This window comes from Rhinolophus hipposideros (genome assembly GCF_964194185.1).
Source record: "Rhinolophus hipposideros genome assembly, chromosome: 15".
Lineage (NCBI taxonomy): Eukaryota > Metazoa > Chordata > Mammalia > Chiroptera > Rhinolophidae > Rhinolophus > Rhinolophus hipposideros.
Window position 1 is genome coordinate 23,374,812 of NC_138061.1, and position 21,107 is coordinate 23,395,918.

Genomic DNA, 21,107 nt, shown 5'->3' on the forward strand with positions numbered 1-21,107 from the left:
TAATTGAGGAGCCCATTACAGCCTTGCTGTTTCCTCACTGTCAAGTGTAAACGCTGCACTGGTCGGGTGGGGAAATGGGGCTAATTTGAATTGATAATAGGAAATGCGGGGAAAAGTCATCTATAGTGAGTGAGGAGCAAGAGATCCCGAGCAGATGCTAAATCTTGTATAATGAAAGAATCTGCCGATGTCAATTATGTACGAGTGTCTTTGCAGTGGTTGGAGGCGGTGGGCGGGTGAGGGAAACGAAGGGCTGGGTGCATTCCATAAACCCAAACACCCATCAAAGGCTCATACATATGGAGCGGTGGAGATTACAGCATAAATTTGAATGTTATGAATGTGCATGAGGGACAGGCAGGAAGCCCACCTCATAAGGGGGTAGGAAAGGGACTGTTTTTCAGTGTGTGTGTACAAGGGAGCTTTTGTCCTGTTGGTCTGTCAGCCACATGGCCTCTGTCTCAGCTGTGCCTCACCTCTGCACCTCGATGAAAAAGAAAGTCAGGGCCTGCGGGTACTAGGGCAGGATAAGGTCAATTGTTCTTCTGGAGCCTGGACGTGGGTCCCATGGGGGCTTTGGGCCAGCACTGCCCTTGACCCATTCAGAGTGCTCCTGTGGGCAGAGATCCAGAGGGATATTTTGAAATATCTATGATGTGAACACTGTTTTCCCTCCTGTCTGATGGAAGAGACAGGAGAGATCAATGTAGATAGCGATCTCCACTATGGAATGGGCAGGGTGATCCTGGAAGACAGCCTGGAGGAAGATGTCACAAACTGTGCTACAAAGAGGGCTAACAGCTTAGAATCACAACACAAGGGGCATAGCTTCCTGTTTCTGGGTGCAAGCCCATACCACACACACACACACACACACACACACACACACTCTGTAACAGGGCCCAGACCTCTCCATCAGTTCCCAACCTGCAGCCGCTCCCTGAGCAGACTCTGTGATTTGTGGTGCAGGCCACCCAGGGACTTTAATCTTCACCGTGACAAATGCAATAAAAGGAACAATTTGAAGATCAGAGCTAAGGAAGACACATTTACAAACCCTTCCCCACAGGTTGGATGGGGCTGTCACCATGTGATTTGTGCCAGAGATGAAGGAGGGGAGGAGGAGAGGGGGAGATAGCGAGCTAGGGAAGGCGGGCTAAGGAAAAGAAAGCATCCCTACCTCCTCTTCACCCTCTCTGCTGGATCACAGTGGGGCGGGAGGGCAAGCCGGAGGGAGGAGGACCAGACCAGAGACGGCCACTTCCCCCTCCCCCATCACAACCAGGGAGCACAACTCAATTACCAGGAACACAGGTCAGAACTATGAGCTTCAGAGATTCATCTCAGCGGTTCAGAGGCTCTATCTTGAGGAGGGATTGGTGGGGGCTTGAGGAGGGTTAGAAAAGAGAGAAAGAGGCAGAGGCAGAGTGGCAAAGACGTTTTAATAGAAAGACAATGACATCTCAAGTTGTAAAGGGAATCCTTAGGAAGTCCCAATCTGGAATAGGAAAGGGAGGGGAGGTTTTCCAACCAGGGATCCTCAATCAGGCAGATCTGGAGGGGTCTAAACATTGAGCAGCAACCACGGTGGGGTACGGCAGGATTTAATCTGGGAACAAATCTATGGGGCAGGCAGATTTACCTGGAGTTCCATAGGATGAGGCTGAATTGGGGTCTGAGAACTCCGCTGGGGGATGGCCAGGCAGGATTCAAGAGGGTGGAATAGTCTGGGACGTAGGGCTTCCTTTCCTCCCTGAGCCTCTCTTTCCCTCCCTGTAAAATGGGTGCCAGGCTAGATGATCCGTAGGGTGTCTGCTGCCTTACATCGTGGAAGCTCTGAGCTCCAGGTTTCTTGGAACTAACAACAGGAGACTGGGTGAAAGAGACAAGTGCAGTCCTGCCACTCCCTCACCCTACCTCTCTATAGCTGTAACAAGTAATAACCAGCAGATTACTAACACATGGGCGCCTTTCTGTTGGGCTCTCAGCTCTGCTTCGTAGAGTTCAGGTCTTCAATTCTTTCAGCCACTCACCTTCCTCTAAAGGTTGCAAAGGAACTCCTTGGCCCTCTGCCTTCTTGAACACCTGGTCACTCTTGCCTTCCTTTTGGATAAGATCATCCTTCAACTGAGACCATTTTGTCCCTAGCTGCCTCCACCCCCTGCCCATGCGGCCCCTCAGAAAATGTTTCTCTGCCCCAGAGTCTAACTTTGAAGCCTCTGGGTTCCTTCTGGTTTGCCAACTTTGAGCTGCCATAAACTGAGATGTCAGTTTCGTTGACTAGTGCCCTAACCTCCCTTCCATCACCCACTCTTCCCTCCTACCTATGGTTTTCCCTGCCCCCCCATTTCCCCTCCCCCTCCCCACCCCTGCCATCACGCACACATTTCCACCCAGGCTGAGGGACCACAGAGACGCCATGCTGACAGAGAGGCATTGAGTTTTCATCTCACTCGGGGCCACATGTCAGGTCTCCACCTGCCTGCAGCCCCTGCGCCAGCCTGGTCCATGGTCTGGAGACTGTCTTCCTGTATGTCTCCAGGCCTACACCTGGTCCTCATACCCAGATAAGTGGCCTGGTGAGTGCCTAAGGGGCGGTAGGAGGAAGAAGACATCAGGAGTATGTGGGCCGGACACTCATTCAAAACTCCCTAGGGAAGAGTGGGGAGCCACTAAATTAAGTCTCGTTATCATTGTCATGGCCCTGTAGGTATAGAGCAGTTCCCCCAGAGAGACTGGGCCTCATCAGGGTAATGACTCAGCTGGATCACGGCCCCCAAGGGGATGTGGGAGGTAAGGAGTTGGGGGGTTTGAGGGTGAGGAATGTAAGAAGTATGTTTTCCAACCTCTAGACATGAAGGAGAGGAGCCTCTGCTTAGGAATGAATAGAGGAGCTCGTGGGGGCCAAATCAAGAATAGGCTGACTTCCCTAAGGTCTGTCTCCAGCAGAGGGGCATGGGCTAGAAGTGTAAAAACTTCACATCACTGAGTCCCTCCTATGGCTCCATGGTGAACACAAAGGGAAGTAAAAGGCTAACTGCCTGATGGGGCAATACCCATGGTCCTCTGCTGCCTCCCTCTGGGGGAGGGTAAAAGGGTGAGTGCTGTCCTCCCAGCCCTGTGAATTCTCTCCCTGCTCTTCTCCACTGTACCCCAGCCTTACCCATGTCCCGGATTTCTCCCCAGGTCCTTACACACACCGGACCTACATCTCCCAGGTCCCACACCCACACCCCATGGAAGGTGCTAGATTAAAAATTGGACTAGTAAGTGAGTGTAAGGGACTCTCTGGAATCAGGAATCTTCTCTAGTCCCTGACAACCCTCCTCTGAGAAGGAAAGGACTTGGATGTGGCTTATTCATTTGCACCTCCACCTCCAAGGATGGGCTAGGCTGGGAAAGGGGGAGGGAGGAGTGGATCTGAGAATCAGTGCCTCTGCCTGGGACCTCCTCTTTTCCCTGGAATATACTTTCCCCAGAGCCTAATCCCTCTCTGAGGCCAAGACCAAAGTCAAGCCCAAGTGGAGTCTATGTTGACCAATAGTTTAGTGTCCTCCAGTTCCCCTCCCCCCACTAAAGGATTGATCCCAACCAGACAACCCTTGACCCCCAACTCTGCCTGCTTCCCACCAGGTTTGGAACAGTCCTGAGGGGCCTGAGATCCAAGACGGTCCTGGGAAGGGGAGGGCTAAAGAAGGGTCAGAAATAGCCAATGGGTCACACAGACTCTAAGAGAGGCATCTCCCCTCCAAAAGCCCTCAGATATAGTCCAGCAGACCAGAGGTTGATGAGAAAATGACAAAATAGTCAAGGAGAAGGTCATTCTGGGTTTCTCCTCTGCTTCCTATTCACACCTGTTTGGCCTGTGACTTTTAACTCTCTCTGATCCACCTACCCAGCACATTCTTACACACACACACACACACACACACACACCTGAACTATGCCCAGCCTCATTGCTCATGTGATAAATCACGGGGTAAAGACCAGGGCAGAGAGTTTGGGGGGGAAGTACATAGCAGGAAGCTGGGATAGTCAGCAGAGGGAGCAGGGGCAGCAGGTACAGCGTTAGTCACTTTGTGGGGTGCAGTGCTGTCAAAACACATTGGGGACTGGAGGGCAAGAAGCAATGGAGAGGGACATAAAATAGAGGGTCAGCCAGGGGTTGAGGAGCGGTTGCTTCTACAGGGAAGGCTTTGGGCAATAAGCTGCTATAGCAGAATCCCATGGGACTTGGGGGCCCAGGCACTGGATAACCATCACACTCTGTCCTGAGAGGCAGGCCAGGTGAGGCCTCCAAAGGTACCCCAAGAAGGCAGCCAGAGGACGGAAATGCTCCAGGTACAAATCTTCTTCCCTTGTGCTGGTAAGCGGATGGGAAGGTGGGAGTTGGGCTGCAGAGCTCTACCCCCTTCTAAAGCAGAAAACAAAATGAAAAAAATGTATCCTCTCTAACTTGCTCCAAATCCTAAACTGGACAAGCTTTGGGTGGAAGAATCAAAGAGGTATGATGGCTTCCCACCAATCTCTTCTTCTTTGCCTGAGCCTGACCTTATAACCTCTTGTACTGTAAGAGGGTGTAAGGTCAGCAGGGGTGGGAGCGTAGCCATTTTGACCTTGGGAGCCTGCCTGTGGCTTTATCCATGTCCTGCCAGCTCTCAGTGCCCTTTGGAGGTTTATAGTCATATAAATCGCAGAGTCCCATGCCAGGCTTGGAGCCTGCAGCTATAAATAGGCACGAGGTAAACAAGGTGGCAGATGCAGGGGCTTGGGACAAGACAGAAAATCTGCCCCTCTTTGCCTGGGCAGGGGCCAAGGCACATCCGTGGAAAGGGATATCTTTCCTCCCTTCTCCTCCCTTCCCCTCCCCTGCCCGCTGGCTTCTAGCTGCCTGTGCTCTGAGCTTCTTTTCTCTCTGGACATTACCTCTAAGGTGGGCTCTCTGCAGCAAGACTTCCCTCTTCACCTGCTCTGTTTCTTGCTAATCAAGATAAGGGGCGGGGGGGGGGGGGGGGGTGGTATCTCCATTACCCACAGTGCCTCCCACTGCCTCCCTCCATCTGCTTCACACTCTGTCCCCAGCAACTCCAGCAAGCCTTGAGGAAGTGCTGCTGCTTTCAACCACAAGGCTCTGCCACTGGGGGAGCCCTGATGCCTTCTCCATCATAATAGTCCAGGGGATGCTATTCTTTCTCAAATAGGAAACTTAACTAAGAAACTCTGGAGAAACAAGGCAAAGGTCCCCATCTCCCACCCATTCCCTTCCAAAGCACATCAGAATGCGCAGATTTCCTGTCGTTTGGGTTGATCAACAGTTTCTTTCTCCCCAAGAAACTTTCTTGAGTTCCCAAGCCAACAAGAGATCTCTAAGCCCTGTGAGCTGGATTCTGAGTGGAGACCCTGAGCTTGAGACAATTTAGGTGGCACAGCTTTCTGGATCTCTCCTTGCCTTCCCTCTGCCCCAGGGCTGTGTTGCTTTCCTACTCTGACCTTGTCCTGGTCCCAGCAGGTTCCTAGCCTCCAAGAGTTCTCTCAGCAATTTCAAGCCCCATTGGCCCCACAATTACCTTTCTTTATCCCTCTTAAAAGACTCCGGATCTTCAGCCCTGAAGTTCCTTCTTTCATCTCAAGTTGGGCTCTCAAACCTATTCACTCCCCAGTTTAGAATCACAGAAATTAAGGCGGAAAAGGCCTTAAGTTTTTCATTTTACAGATGAGGAATCTGAAGCCCAGAGAATTTAGGTTAACTCTCACCATAGTCACACAGCTAACACTGGCTTTGTTGCTGAGGCTGGAAATATTCCTCTGTGAAGCTTGGCTTCTCCAACCAGACTCTTCCAGCTCTTCCAGCTCCTAATGGCTTCCTTTGTGCACCACTGCCCCCAAACAGGCTTTCTGTCTTTCAAAGGTTCATTCTGCTATGAGACCCAACTCCAGCATCCTCTCATGTAGGGACAGGGAATGGACAGGCTCTGAATCGCAATGAATAATTGAGACTTACATGCTTTTGTTCCTTCAACTCCTCATTTCCCTGGGTCCTCTTGAATGGCTTACTGGGCAGATGACCGTGGAGGAATGACTTTCCAGAATCCTGTCTTGAGAAGGCCTAGAGGAAGGAAAGGCATCCTTTCCGCTGTGGGAAGTCACTTCTCTGGCTGCTCCTTCATTTTACTCCTGAATGTCAATTTCCTAATTTGAAAGACAGGATAGGACCAAGTCTGGCTCCATAATGGTATCCCCTATGCCCTCGGCATGCAATGCCCAAGTGAGCACAGGTGCATGCACACAAATACATACACTCATTCTCATCACCAACCTGTTCAAGTGTCCTAGACTAGAAGTGAAATCAGAATCTCAGGGTCTATATATCAAATGAGTCACAAGGAAGGGAAGACAAATCCAGGAGCAGATTTCGGGGTCAAAGAGGACATGAGTCCCTGTGGTTCTCTGAGGGCAGAGGTGAGCAGGAGGCACAGGTAACTAAGGTGAGTGGGAGTCTCCTGGCTCCTGGAAAGCAGGAAAGAGTCTCTCCGCCCCCTGAGCTGTTAGGGTGAATGTAATCTTTAGAAGGGAGGGAAGATGTTGATGGAAGTCAGACAGGGAGTCCAGCTATCCCAGAATACTCCCATCCTACAGTTGGACTGGAGCTCCCAGATGCCATCTGGGAGTGCCTGGATGTGGGAGATGGCTGTGGTCTATCCAGCACCTGTCCTGCCCCTGCAGGCTGATGATGTAACAGTGTAACAATGTGGCAGAGGACAAGGGGGGGGCTTTGGAATCTGAGGGAGGACTGGTCCAGTTTTCAGTGATGTGGCCAGGGGGAGGCAGCTGTTGTCTCTGCTCTGAACTCAGGAGGAGCTCAGGCCCTTCAGAGAGCTATCTGAGCCTGCTTCCACACACCTTAATTCCAGTCCTTCAGCCAGGGAGTGGCTCCTGAGAAGTTCTCCTTCCAAGAAACAAAACTTATTTGGGCTGCAGCTATCAGCCACATCGATTCTAATTAGAAATCAGACAGGGCACAGAAAAGACCCTGTCCATGACTGAAATGGAGTTCTTCCTATGAGGACAGGGGCATTCAGACACGGGAGGATGCTTTATCATAGGCCCCACGCATCTACTCCCTCCTTCCCACACCCACACCCCACCTCCCTGGTCTTCTGATGCCCCTTACTTGCCCCTATGCCTTCAATATAAGCCTTCAAAGGGTTCCTGGCACAGGTCCTTTTCAACCTTGTAACTGATCTCTCTGAAAAGCCTCACCTTGGTTCTCAGTGATCCATCATGCTAGCCCTCCAGAGACTCTCACCAGGATTCCTTACAAATGCCTTGGATGTGAACTTGCCTATAGATTCAGTGGCCACAATTATCAACATATTGCTTAGATGCTCTGGTAACCAGGCCCAAGAAGGAGGGGCTGGAGGGTTGGCAAGACCAACCCCAACCTGACCAATTTCCCTTCTGCTTCTTCATCCAAGCTCCCCAGCTAGTCAGGTCCTAAATAAATAATCTCAGGACCCATCTCCCCACCTTTCCCCTTCCTTGTTCCTAACCAGAAACTCCAGATTGTCATTCTCTAAACTGTCCTTAAAAGCAGCAGCCATGTCTAACTTACTCCTGTGCCCCAAACACAAGACCTCATAAGTTAAGGGTTCAATAAATATTTATTGAAAGAATCAGTCCTCAAACTTCTCCAGTGTATTTCCTTCTTTTCTCAGTATACAGTCCTGCCAACAATCCCCAATAATCACACACTTTTTTTATTCCCAAGGTAGCTTTCAAAGAGCTGTTCAGAGGCATTAACCTCTTTTAGTTCCAGATGATGATGGGGAAATACACTGATGTCCAGGTCTGGGACCCAGAGCTGAGCACATGGCCTGCCTGTCTCCCCTGAGCCTCAAGGCCCCAGGCAGGATTGTCTCGCCTGACTCATCCTTGCCGCCAAGGCCTCCTTGCTGTATTTATATACACTAAAGCCTCTGCCCGAATAAAACATCCATGTAAAATCCAATTTCCTCAGAATCTCTTTTAGAGCCTGGGCCTGAGATGGAGTAGGTAACCCCGGCGGTAACTGCCTGAACCACTCCTGCTGGCTGCAAAGGTGAGGCCCATTTTTCAATTATCTATCTGCTGTGACAGCAGCGGTCCAGCCACCGAGCCAAGGAAGGGGGAGGGGGGGGAAAGCAGAGCTGGGGAGGAGGGAGAAAGAGGGCAAGGGCATGGTGGGGGATAAAGAGAGTGAAATCTAAAGAGAAAGGCATGGGGGAGAGAGCACTGTGCGAGGCACCCAGTAGGTGCGCAAGAACTATTTGGAAAATGAGTGACTGCGAGAGTGAATAGGGAGGGTGGGGGCTGAGGTGAGGAAAGGGGGAGAGCTGGAGAGACAGAGAGTGGGTGGAGAGAGAGCGGGAGGGGGAAGGGGGAAGGGAGGCGAGCGTGGATGGAGCCAACAAGAGGCTCCTGTGTCAATCCGTGGAAACGGGAGGCAGAGTGATGCGGTCACAGCTCCTGCCATCAATATCCTCTAATATAAATGTCAGTGATGCTATTTTCCGCGCAGTCATTTCGCACACTGCTGATTACATTAACGTATAATGGAGGGGCGCCGGCTCCACTGCTTTCTCCCCTAACCCTCCCCCCGGTGATGTGTCAATAGCCGCCTCCATGAACAAGTCAATTTTCTGCAGGCTTGGCAGCGGAATAAATCTGCCCCGCTATGGGGAGAGCTGGAGATATTTATATACCCGGCTCCTGCCTCGCGTGTGCGCGCTTGCGTGTGCGCGGCGGGCGCGGGCGCAGGCGAGGGCTGGGGGCGGGGGCGCGCCGCCGAGCTGAGTGATTTCCAGCCCGGACTCAATAAGAGGAGAATTTAGAGCGGTCCCTGAGCTGGGCTCCCAGAAACAGCCTTACACGTTTATTTTCCTTAGCTGAACAGGAAAGACGAGAATTATATGTGGATTTATAGGACAGGCAAAGCTCAACCCAAATGCTCCCACTCCGGTGGGCGGGAGCGCGGGGGCGGGGTGGGAGCCAAGCGGCCGGCGGAGAGCCGGCCGCTGGGACCCCCGCTCGCGCCGGTGCTGGCAAGGGGCTCACCCCCTCTCCGGTCGCTTTAATTACATTTGTTCTTGTCCTTCGTGAGGGCGAGACTTCGGCGCAGCCCGCATGGGGGGAGTATAGGAGGAGGCGCAGGCTGGGACTGCCTGGAGATGTCGGGGGTGGGCGCCGGGAATGGGGGCAAGGGAGACCGAGAAGGGGGGCTGTCAGCTTCGGCTCAGAAGCGGATCAATAGTACGAGATCTAATGGGCTAACTGCCAAGCGGGCTCCCCGAGGCGCTGCCCCGCGGGGGCGGGAGGGGGTGGGCGAAGGACGAGAGAAAGGGAGGCGGGTAGGAGAGGGAGTGGGGACAGGGGAGGGGGGAAGGGCAGGCAGAGTGGGAGAGAAGGGGGAGGAAGAGGAGAAAAACGGAGAAAGGGACAGGGGGAGAGCGGAAAGGAAGGGACGGGACGGGGCATTCTTCGAGGGAGAGTCTCTTTTACATCCTTACACCCCTCGACGCTGGGAAGGAGGAACCTGTCCGGGACCAACCAGACCCTGCAGCCGCCCGCCCCTCTGGCCTTAACTCTGCCATTGAGCCGCCAGGGGGCGGCGCGACCCTGTGTTGTCTCCGCGGATCTCCGCACCTCCAAGCTGGGGCTCAAGTGACCCGTCGCCTCCGACACCTGGTCCCTGCACGGTTCCCTCTGCCCTCTCCCGGAGGCCTCCTGGCGTGGCAGGGGTGGGGGTGGGGCATCCTGCCCTCTCGCCACGCCGGGAATAGAAGGGACTTTCTGGCTTTAATAGTGTAGAGCACAGCACCCTAGGGCCTTGGAGCGGGGAAGTGCCCCAAGGGCAGGCTCACCGGGCCTGGAGCTGGCCAGTGTCCCCCAGAGATACCTAAGGCTGCAGCAGACTCGGCTCCGGAGACGGGGTGGGATTTGGGCCTGTGCATTCTGGCGACGGAGCACAGGCCAGTCTCCCGGACAGTCCCCACACGAAGGGTCCGTCTGCGTGTGCTGTTGGGTAAACTAACTAGGCCAGCCAAGGTTGCCGGGAGAGTCAATGCCCAGTTTTAACACTTTCGGTTAAACACTTAGGGGCCATTGTCTGACCCCTAATCTCCTGGCCACAGACATCCTTTTCTTAGCTCCTGCCTGTCCCAAACTGAGTTACCAAACTGAGTGACAGAAAACAAAATACTGCCCAATCCCCCTGCTGGCAAATTCTGCCACCCAGCAGAGAGGAGCCTGGGGGTATCCGTTCAGTGGTTCTCAACCTGGGGGCACATCAGAATTACTTGCGGGAGCTTTTCAACATAAACGTGTCTGCCCACAAGCACTCATATTGTAAGGGATATGTGTGGGCGGTGGGGGTTCCTGGAAACATTCATTTTGTTAAAGCTCCCCAGGTAATTCTGATATAGTCCCATATGGGTGTTGCCTGAGGAAAGGTATTACTATTGCCCGTTTTTCATGTTGGTTTTGGTGCCTCAGCCTGGGCTCTTTGCCCTCATGGATATGTCTGTGTGAGTACCATTATGTGTGTATGTCCCTGGGTACCTGCGTCATTGGGTAAGCATTGTTTTACGCATCTCTTTATGCGTCCTCTGTGTGTGGATGTCACATGCGTTCTCCTGAGTGACATTGGTGTTATCATCAGCGTTTATTGAAAGTACCTATTGTGTGTGCGTTGTTGTACATGCCTGTCCTGATGAGAGTGAGTGTGGGTCCCACGGTGTGTGTGTGTCATGTCGAGCACATCTCTGTGGGCTCCACTGTGGGGCATAGCCATTATCTCCATGTCATTGAGAGTGTGTGCTGGCGAGAGCTCCTGACACAAATGGAACAAAGCTGATCTGCCCCCAGAAGCAAAGGCAGCAATGACCTTCTTTTTCCAATTATATCCTGGTCAGAGGTGAGCGACCTCTCCCCACTGAGGCTGCTTCTTGTCATGCAAACTGAGCAGAAGGATGGAGATTAGAGGAATGTGACCGAGTCACGTGTGAAAACAATCAGCTATCAATGGGCTCCAATCAATGCCCCAGATTACAGATGAGCCCAGGGCAAGGAGTCACTTTGGAGTTTTTCCTAAGGAGGGGAAAACACAATACACACCATTCATATACTCCCACACATGTATCCCACACCCAGGAAGGTCCCACATGCACTTATATACCCTGGGGACAGGTAGCAAGTGGGTTGGGGAGAGCAAATGGATGACTGCCACTCACTCTGAATTGGTGGGCAACTATTATTAGTAGTAGGTGGTTATTTTGTTTTTGCTAGACGCAACCTTTATTCAGCTGGTAGTGGGAAGTGTAAAAGCTTGTGTTGAGTGTTTTCTATTTTAAGTCTGGAGAGTTAGGATTCTAAGTGGGTCATGGGAGGCAGTATGGGAATTTGGAGGAAACTCATGTCAGGAACAGAGCAATAGAGGGTTTGTGTTGAGGGGGTGGAGAAAGAAAGTCTTTGGTCAGCGTGGACAGGAGGCAGGTGTGCAGCTGAGGGACTCCTAGGGCCAGGGCATCTGTCCTCAAGACAACTTGGAACCAGGCTGTGGGGTGAGGAAGCTGAGCTTCTGAAAGGCAGGGCCAGCCCTAACCACAAATATGCTGTAGGATAGGCAGAGCAAAGAAAATTGGGCTGGGGGAGCCAGGACCTCTGAAAGGCAGGGACATAAGGGGCACTCATAAAGGTTGATTAGTCTTTGGAGTGAGGTAGAGGCAGGAATTGGTGTGTGGGGGGGACTATTATAACCAGCTGAGAAGCAAACACTGGGTCAGTACCTACAGTGTCAAGGGAAACCAATGAGAAGATGGGAAGGGTTCTGGAAAGGCTTGAGGACCTCGTCAGACCTGGCTCTTAGATCAGCTGAGCCTACCTCTGGCCAAGAGTCAGTGTGGCTGGTTCAAACACCAAAGCCAGCTAGCCAGGATTGAGGCAAAGGGAAGCACGGTGTTGTCTGTCTGTGCCTGTGGGGTGTGACAGGTGGCCTTTAGTTGACTTAGAATTCCTTGGTGTACATTTATGCATGTCCTACTCTGCCTTACCCTGTAGGAATGAAATGATGGGCATTGAAGGAGCTTACAGTCTTATTCAGAATAAAGAATTTGAAGACTTTAAATTCTGTCTCGTCTCTCTGTCTCTTTCTCTCTGTCTCTGTCTGTCTGTCTGTCTCTCTGTCTGTCTCTCTTTCTCTTTTTGGAAAAAGTAGTGTTACGTAAGGGTAGACCGCCTGGATTCAGACACCAGCTGCACCAGTATCAGCTTATGAGTTTTTAGGCCCTCAGTCCTGATCTGTAGAATAGGGGTACCTACTTCTTATGATTGATTTGCACATTTTAGGTAATGCCCTTAGAACAGTGCCCAGACACAGGAACGTTGAGTGTTGGTTTTTCTAGTCTTTCCTTCAGTTTTCTAGTACAGTGCTTTTGGAAAAGTCCCATGCTTGTATCGGCAAAATTAAGGTAAAAAAGGACAAGATAATGGGTGGTTAGGAGACCCTGAGAGGCTGGAGCGTGGGCTGGGGGCGTGATGGGGCTTGCTGGGGACTGTGGGAATCCTGGTGTGGGCCCATGGAGTCGTTAAGACAGACTCTAGGTGGAGCTGAAGAGGCACAGGGCAGAAGGGGGCGGGGGGTGGGGGTGGCTAGGTCCTCTGTGCAGAGCCCAGCACACTTAGGACAGTTCAGTGGTGCAAACTCTGCCTTCTCTCCCTAGAAGGTCGCCATTTACTGGATAAATCCGTGCAGACAGCTCAGCAAGATGCTTAAGTTGTAGGCTGTGAAAACGGAGTCCTAAGTTTGAATTTCAAGCTTGATTCTGCCACTTATTAGCTGATATGATCTTGGGCGAGTCATTTAATTTGTTCAGCCTCAGTTTCCTATTCTGAAAAATGGGGACAACAATAATACATATCTTGTGGGGTTATTCTGAGGACCAAATAAGGTAGTGTACTTTATAAAGTAATCAACCAATTCTCCAGAAATGTGCCCAAGAAAGAACTTCCCGCTGTGATAGCACTGGCCTTCCCTGGGGTCTTAGCCCTTGACTATGGGTTTCTGGGGACCTCATTGTCCCACATTTGTTTATTCAAATCCCAAAGCACCAAACAGTTAAGCAGCTGCCAGAAGCTGCTGCTTCTTTATAGAATGGGGCGGGAGAGATGGGATGGGGGAGTCCTGGTACTATTCGGCGGATCAAGGGTTAAGGCGGGATGGGGTGTGGGGGGTGCTGGCATGGGAGTGGACCACCCCCTCCCCTTCCATTGATTATTCTCCTCTCCAGGTGTTTTTGTGGCTTTCTTTCCTCCCTTGGGGTGGGAGTGGGGGCTGCTGGGTCCACTTCGGGCTTAGTTATTGTTTTAATTTTGGTGCTGTGTTCCCTGGTGCCCAGAGCAGATAATGAAAGAGGAAAAGAGAGGTCAGGGTGGTGCCCAGGCAGCAGATTTCTGCCCATCAGACTGGGCTGGGGTGGGTGGGAAAGTGGGGGCGTGTGTTAAGTTAATATCAATAAAGCAACTGGAGTCTCAGAAGTAAGAAGCTGCAAAGCCAAGCACAATGTCTTTGTGCTCTGGGAGCCTAAAGGGGAGCTTTGCCTGTCACAATGAATCCTCAGAATGGGGCTGGGCATAGGGATAAGGGGACAGTGAGCATACAGGCTGGGTGGGTACAGATCAGTGGCGGCAGGAGTGACAGGAGTGACAAGTGAGGAGCTGGGAAGAGAACAAGAGTCTCAACTCTGTCTCCCACTGCCCTACATGTGTCCAGTCCCATGGGGATGGGCTTGGGAGGGGAGGGGTGCGTGAAGGGGATGCTATGGGGCTACTGGAGATAGGAAAAAATAGAGAACTGAGGCAGGATTGTGTAGGGGTTAAGATCATAAGCTTTGTTCTCAGAAATACCCGAATTCCTGGCCAACTTCTGCTTACTAGCTGTGTGACTTTGGGCAAGTTACTGAACCTCTCTGAACCTGTTTCCTGGACTGTAAAATGGCACTAATAGTGGTGCTAACCTGATGGGGTCATTGACATTGTATGTAGAGAACTCAGCATAGTGCTTGGTGTGCAGTGAGCACTCAGTACATGCTAGCTATCCTTATTAAGCCTGTTTTCCTCAGCTGTAAAATGGGGATATCAGTTGTGACTTCCCCATAGGAGCCTTATGGGGAACAAATTAGATAAAGCCTGTAAAGTGCTTAGCACAATGCCTGGTACATAAATAAGCCCTCAATACATGTTAGCTGTTGTTATTATATTATTTTTATCTTTATTATTCCCCACTGTCTTGGAACTGGTGATTTAGGTGAGGAGACTGAGGCTAGGCCACTCCCTTTGCCATCTGAGGTATTTCTCTCCTTTCATGAGGGCTTTCTGAAGCCCAGCACCACTTGGAGAACCCTTCTGGTTTATTTTTTACAACCCAGAACTGAGACGATAGTTGGACTTCTAAGAGAATGGGGCCCCTAGGACTACCGCTGTCCCTAGGAGAAACGGGTCAGCAACAGAGCTATCTGCGGGAGGGCCACAGGAGCCTCTCTCTGACCCCCTGGAGTTGAAGAGGCCAATGGGCTGGATGAAGGTGCTCACCTGAGTCTCTCCGGGGAGGCTCAGTGGACATGTCAAGAGAACTTGGGTCTCAGAGCTCCCCCACCCTTATCCCATCCATGCTCCTCCAATTCCTTTCCCTCTCCCAAGGCTGGAGGTGGGGGCGGGGGCTGAGCACATCAAAAAAGAGGGTAATGTTTCCCACTTGACCTTTCTTTCCCCACCGCCCTACCCCTACCCCCAGCGGGCGGCAGGCTGAGGGGATGAATGGAGTAGAGGGCACGATTTTCACATTAATGGCAGCATATGTTGTGTTTATTGACACCGCAGGGTCGGTGCTTGTGGTGGTTGGGCATAGGGTGGGGGGGAGCCTAGGAGGCCACAGGCAGGAGGAGGCTAGGGGAAGAGGAGGTAGAGGGGAAAGCTGCTGGCAGGGTGAGGAGGGGGAGAAGGAGGGGAGCCTGGGGCCTGGGGGGAGGGAGGCAGGAACAATATTGTTGCACGAGCACACCAGGTGCTCGCTGTCAGCCCGAACAAAAAGGAAGAGTCAGCAACTCTGGGGGGGTGGGGAGGAGGAGGCGGGAGCCACCGCCTGCTCCAGCCTTGCAGCCTCTCCCCATTAACCCTTGCTCTGCCATGCAGCGAAAGATGGGAGGGGCATCTGGGGCTGTCCCCAGTCCCAGGATTTCCCCCTCAGCCCCGGTGTATTCAGACACCACATCCCCTTAGTCATCTGGGAGATGTGGTTCCTCTGGGGTCAGCACGGCAGGACTTTCCTTTCCCTTCCTGGAAGCCTGAAGGAAAGAAGCCCCCTCTGTTCCACCCTTTCCACAATGGAGGGGGCTCATGTGATCCTTGAGAAGTTGGGAAACCAGAGTGGTAGAAGTCCATGACCTTGGGTTTCAGAAACAGCTGCAGGTCAGGGGCTGTTTGAAAAGGGAATTTTAAAAGCGGATACTGGGTCCTCTGATGGAGGAGGTGAGGTTGCAAAGACCTCCACAATTCCCTTCTCCCTGCCCTCGGGGCAGATTCCTTGCCTCCTGGAAGTCTTCCCAGAGTCCTCTGACCTAGGACAGGGAGAGCAGGAGAAGGGGACTCAGGTCTGTTGTTTAGAGATGGCTCTCACTGGGCTAAGCAGACTGGGCTTGCCCACTCCTTAGTCTGAAAGGCACTGGAGGCTGTCCCTGTAATACTCAGGGGTGAGGAGGTAAATAGCAAAATGAACTCCCACCTTGGACCCCCATTCTGGAGGTCTGGGAGGGGCTCCTGGGTTCCTGGCTGGGGAGTAGAGCTGCAGGTGTCTCTGGCTGTCACTGTCTGCTCTCCTGACTCCCAACCCTTTGCTACAAAGCCCTGAAGGGAAGCAAAGTGATTGGAGCTGCTCAGACTCAGCTTCCAGCATTCTCTGTGCTTGGGACCCTCCCCTAGGATTGGCGGTGAAGAGGTGCAGGGGAGGACATGAGGAAGACAGACAGAAAAAGACGACCTGTGAGGGGGCGGGGGAATGGGACTTTTACCCCAAGGAGGCAAGAGTTAGAGCTTATACTTCCACCCCTGGACGCTGGTCTCCTCCAGAGTCTGTGACCTGCCATTTGGGAGCCTTCCATCTCGACATGAACTTTCGTCCTGGCTATTCTATTCTAAAGTCCATGGTCTTGGTCACTCTGGATAAGTGTCCTAGATCCCCAGGCACAGGAGTGGGGTGACACTGGAGGAGAAAGGTGTCCTTTCTATATCCCCACCCTCTAGCCCCACCTCTGTCCCACCAGCAGGGGTCTCTGAATTTAGGCGCAGAGGCCTGGGTGATGTCCCCCACCCATGGCTGCACCGGAGGCGGCACGCCGGCCTGGAACCCGCCCCGACCCCTGCCTCTTGCATACAGAGCCAGCCCTCGCACCTCGTCCGCTCGGATCCCCTCTCCTGCGTGGCGCTACGAAGGCCCAGCGCAGACCCAGCCGCTCGGTGCCTGCCCCTCGCTCCTCTCACCCTGGCTCCTCACTGGGCTGCGGGGCGGCGTCCACGCCCCCCTTCCCTGGCCCACTCGCCGGGATCCAGCTGCGCGCGGAGCGGTCCCGGCTCGGCTCCAGCTCCTCAATGGCCCTGCTCCCCCATTACCCTGATGTCGGCCCCTCTCCCCCTCGGCTTTATCGGCTCTCAGCCGGCTCTGCCAGGGTAATGAGGGCCCTCCTAATTACCACTGCAGAAACTCCACTTACATTAACAGCTCCATGCGAGGAGCGGCAACATCTGCTGCGCGCAGGCAGGCGCCCCGCCCCCGCCCCTCGCTCCCCTTCCCTCGCCGCTCCCCTCTTCCCCGGTCCTCTCCCCGCGCCCCACCTCTCCATCCTCTTCGGCCCCCATCTCCTACCCCCCCCCTTCTAACCTCTTCTCTTTTCATGCCCTCCCCACTACCCTGCCAGCCATGCCCTTCTCAACTTCAGCATCCCAGATGAGAGACCCACGTAGATAGAGTCCCAGAGATACTGAGAGATGGAGGCACTCAGGCCAGGCCAGAGCGTCAAGAGATCTCAAAATTCAGGACCCCAAAAACACAGCCAGGGAACCCAGGAAAAAATAGAAAGTAGGAGCAGCAGAGATTGTGAAAGAGATAAGGGGTTGGGGGCAGACTGCCTATGTGGAGGGGGAAGGGGTTCTCACGTTCATGGGTGTGCAGAGGTATATGAACGGTGTGCATATGTATGTCTGCACAAGTGTCATGTATTGTGCATGTTCATTAAGCATCGTATATATAAGTACATGTGCGCATGTCAGTGTTTCTTTACGTGTATGTATCTATGTTCATTCGTGAGCACATCTATTTATGCATTTGTGTCATAAATGTAATTATATGTAATTGCATATAAATGTAATTGTATTTGTTTATATGTATCTCTGTGCTTGCATTTTGCAAGTGTGTATCTGAGTATGTGCATATACTGTCTATCACATGTGTAGCGACTAGTGTGGCTTTGCATACATGTATGGTCCATCGTCAAAGTCATATGTGTGCCCTGTGTGGGCTTGGGTGAAAATGCATATGTGCCTCTGGGTGTGTTTGCATCTCTGCGTGCATGCCTATGCATATGTGTATCATCTGTGTAATTATTTGATGAGAGTGGGAGCATGTGTGTATTCCTGCTCCATGGGGGATGACAGGCAGTTGGGAAGACGCTGAGCCCATTTTATCTGAGGTTAACAGGGGTCACATCTCACTCCTGGAAGTCCCCCACCCTCCCCCCAACCCCATACAATTAAGTCTCAGTGTGGTGGAAAGACAGCTAGCAGACATTTAAAAAGGTCAACAATATTATCAGCTCCTAATCCAATTAGTTACTGTTTATTTGGGAATCCAGCTCCAGGTCATCTTCTAGGGAAGAGGCCTGGGAGAAAGAAGGGAATGGGATGGGGAGAGGTGAAAGAAACTGTTGAAGGTGGCCAGGGCTGTTGCCCCATGGCACGGTGGAGGGTGATCCCCAAATTACCATCCAACAATACACCTCCCACTGGCTACTTGGAAGCTGGGGGTAGCTCTGGGGAAGGGCCTGCACAGGAGGGGCTGAGATCTGGGGTTTCATCTCTAGAGGGTGGTATATAAGAGACATCACCTGAGAGATGTCCTGCCTCCTTCCAGCCCTGGGATCTCTAAGAGGTGGACTGGGAGCTGGACAGGCTGCCTCAGGGCTGTGGCCAGGTTCCCCGAATGGGAGTTAGAGGAGGAGAATGTCGGTAAATGCACTATTAGCTCTTAAAGCCACTTCATTAATCCTGTCCTCTAGTTTATTTCCTCTTTTCTCTCCCACATCTTTTTCTGAGCCTTGGCAGGACCTCTACTCCCTCCCACCGCAGGACATGCAGGGGCACTAGCTTAGCCCCATAGCATCCCCAGGGTCCCTTTCCTGCCTAAGTATAAATGATGGAAGAGACCCAGAACTTGGCCTCCTGTCCTTGGATAGGGACTGGCCCAGTGGGGCAGAAAGAGAGTAGGTGGGGTGGTCTTTGCCCTGGTCTGACCTTCTTCGATCTCTCAGGGATGGATAATATCCTTGGATATTGGCGGGGGGCGGGACTAACAGGAAGAATAGGGTTGGCTGCTGAATTCTCAGGCTGATCTCAGGGCCTCCCCAGCTCAATAGGCAGGGGCAGGCAGGGCTGACACTGTGGTGAACTCAGACCCCCACTGTGGCCAAGTCAGAGTGACAAGAACAGCCATGCTTCTCCAGGAACCAAGACTGTGGTCACTTTTGCTTGTTTCTTGAGGATAAGTCCATAGGCCTGAGCCCCAGGAATTATACTACTGGTTATTCCTGCCTCCAGTCCCCTCCTCTCAATATTGAACCCCTGCATGATTGGCACTCTTCTCACTGTCCTTTCCAGGTGCATATTTATGAAAATACACACACACACACACACACGTACACATTCACCCATCATGAGACTCCAGCTCAGAGATGGCCAGCGTATGAAGACATCAGCAGTGGTCCTTATCTAAGCACTTAGAGTGGATCTACATGCTTTACAGGAGACTTCCCTAAAAGGTGTCTCCCCATTTCTACCCCTTCCCCAAAAGATAACAATGATGATAATACTTTAACAGTTAATGACAACAATACACGTTCATATCTTTACCCTAAAAATTCTCATCCTTAGCTGAGCCTTGGGGTCACCTTGAGAAGTTCTTTAAAAACATATATGCCCAGGTCGACCCTGGATCATGCCAATCTGCATCTCAAGGGTTGGGCCCCTGGAATCTATATATTTTATGAAGCTCCATAGATGATGGCTATGGTTTTAAAATTCTGTCAATTTCACACAAAAAAATTACAATTTGCAAAAGACAAAGCACTGTCTCTCATTCTGTCATTAGCCAAGTCAGTATTATCATCTCCATTTTACAGATGAGGAAATTGAGGCCAAGTTAATTAAAGGTAATGGACTGCTCTCTCTCTCTCTCTCTCTCTCTCTCTCTCTCTCTCTCTCTCTTGTTTTCTTGGAGCCAGGTCCCCTGATTCCTAGGGCAGTCTGCCAGATTCCACCTGAATCCAGTCAGTCACTGGGATTTAGAACAGCTGGATGGGTCCTTCCCTTTGTGACATCTGCTTCTAAGAACAGCCTCTTCATGGACATTAATTCATTTATTTAACAATCCTGTGTTAAGCTCTTACTTAGGCACTACAGAGCATCTGAGCAGGAATAAGACAAGTGTGGTAGGAGAGAGGCAATGTGATATATGTAGACAAACAGGGCCTTTGGTGTCATGTCAGACAATTCTGCATTTGTGTTCTGATTCCACTACTTATTATCCATGTCACCCTGTTCAACTTACAAGTCACTCAGAACCTCACCTATAAAATGGAGATCATACTATCTATTTTCTAGAATTGTTCCTAGTGCTATGTCTGATCAATAGATGGTAATTATTATTATTATTTTTGAAACATAAATAACCAGCCATAATACCTGCTGGAATGGCTATAATTAAAAAGACTGACAACACTGGAGCAACTAGAACGCACATACATTTCTGGAAGTGTAAATCAGTAGAATCACTTTGGAGTAATATCTGGCAGTACCTACTGAATGAAGCTATGTATATCCTACAACTCAGCAAAGCTCCTCCAGATTATATGCCCATGAGAAATGAATGCTGATGTCCAGCAAAAGTCACATACAAGAATGTTCACAGCAGCTGATACTGTAAGAGTCCCAAACTGGGACAACCCAAATGTCCATCCATAAGAGAACAAGTAAATAAATTCTGGTATTTTCACACAATGGCATGCTACAAAGCAAGAAAAAAGAATGAGCTACTGAAATATGCAAGACTGTAAGTAAATCTCACAGATACGTTACATGAAGTAAGTTGGACACAAAAAAATATGTAGTATATCATCTAGGATGACAGCAGTTAGAATAGAAGGTAGTGGGGAAAGGGGCACAAAGGATCTTTTTGGGGTGCTAGATATGTGCTATATCTGGTTAGAGGTTATGTATGTGTACGCGAAAATTCATTTAAAATTCACATAAGATTATTTCACTTGACCGTATATAAATTATACTTCAATTAAAAAAATTATGAAAAAAAAAATTAAAAATAATTTTAAAAAATAATTATGTTATCAGCAGACTAAGGTCGATGTCTTGAGAGGAGTAAAAAGGACTATGGAACTCAACGGAAAAAGTACACTGGGTGGTAATTGTGCTTGGGGAAGGTAACCATGAAAGGTTTGTAAGGTGCATTTATTATAGGATTGAAGAAAATAACGGGCATTGATAGGTAGAGAAGGAAAGAGCTGTTGAAAAGGAGACGTTTTCCAGTTTGGGGCATTATTGTGTGATGATGGGTGGGTAGGAGCAAGAAGGCTGCAATGGCAGTTTGAGATTAGATCAGCAAGACCATCCCTGAATGGCAGCCAGGAAGTTTGTACTTAAATGGGTGCTACAGCTTTTGAACAGGATGGGGACATAATGGAGTGTGCTTAAATGATTCATCTGGTGGCAAGCGGGTTGGTTGGATAGAGGGGAGAGAG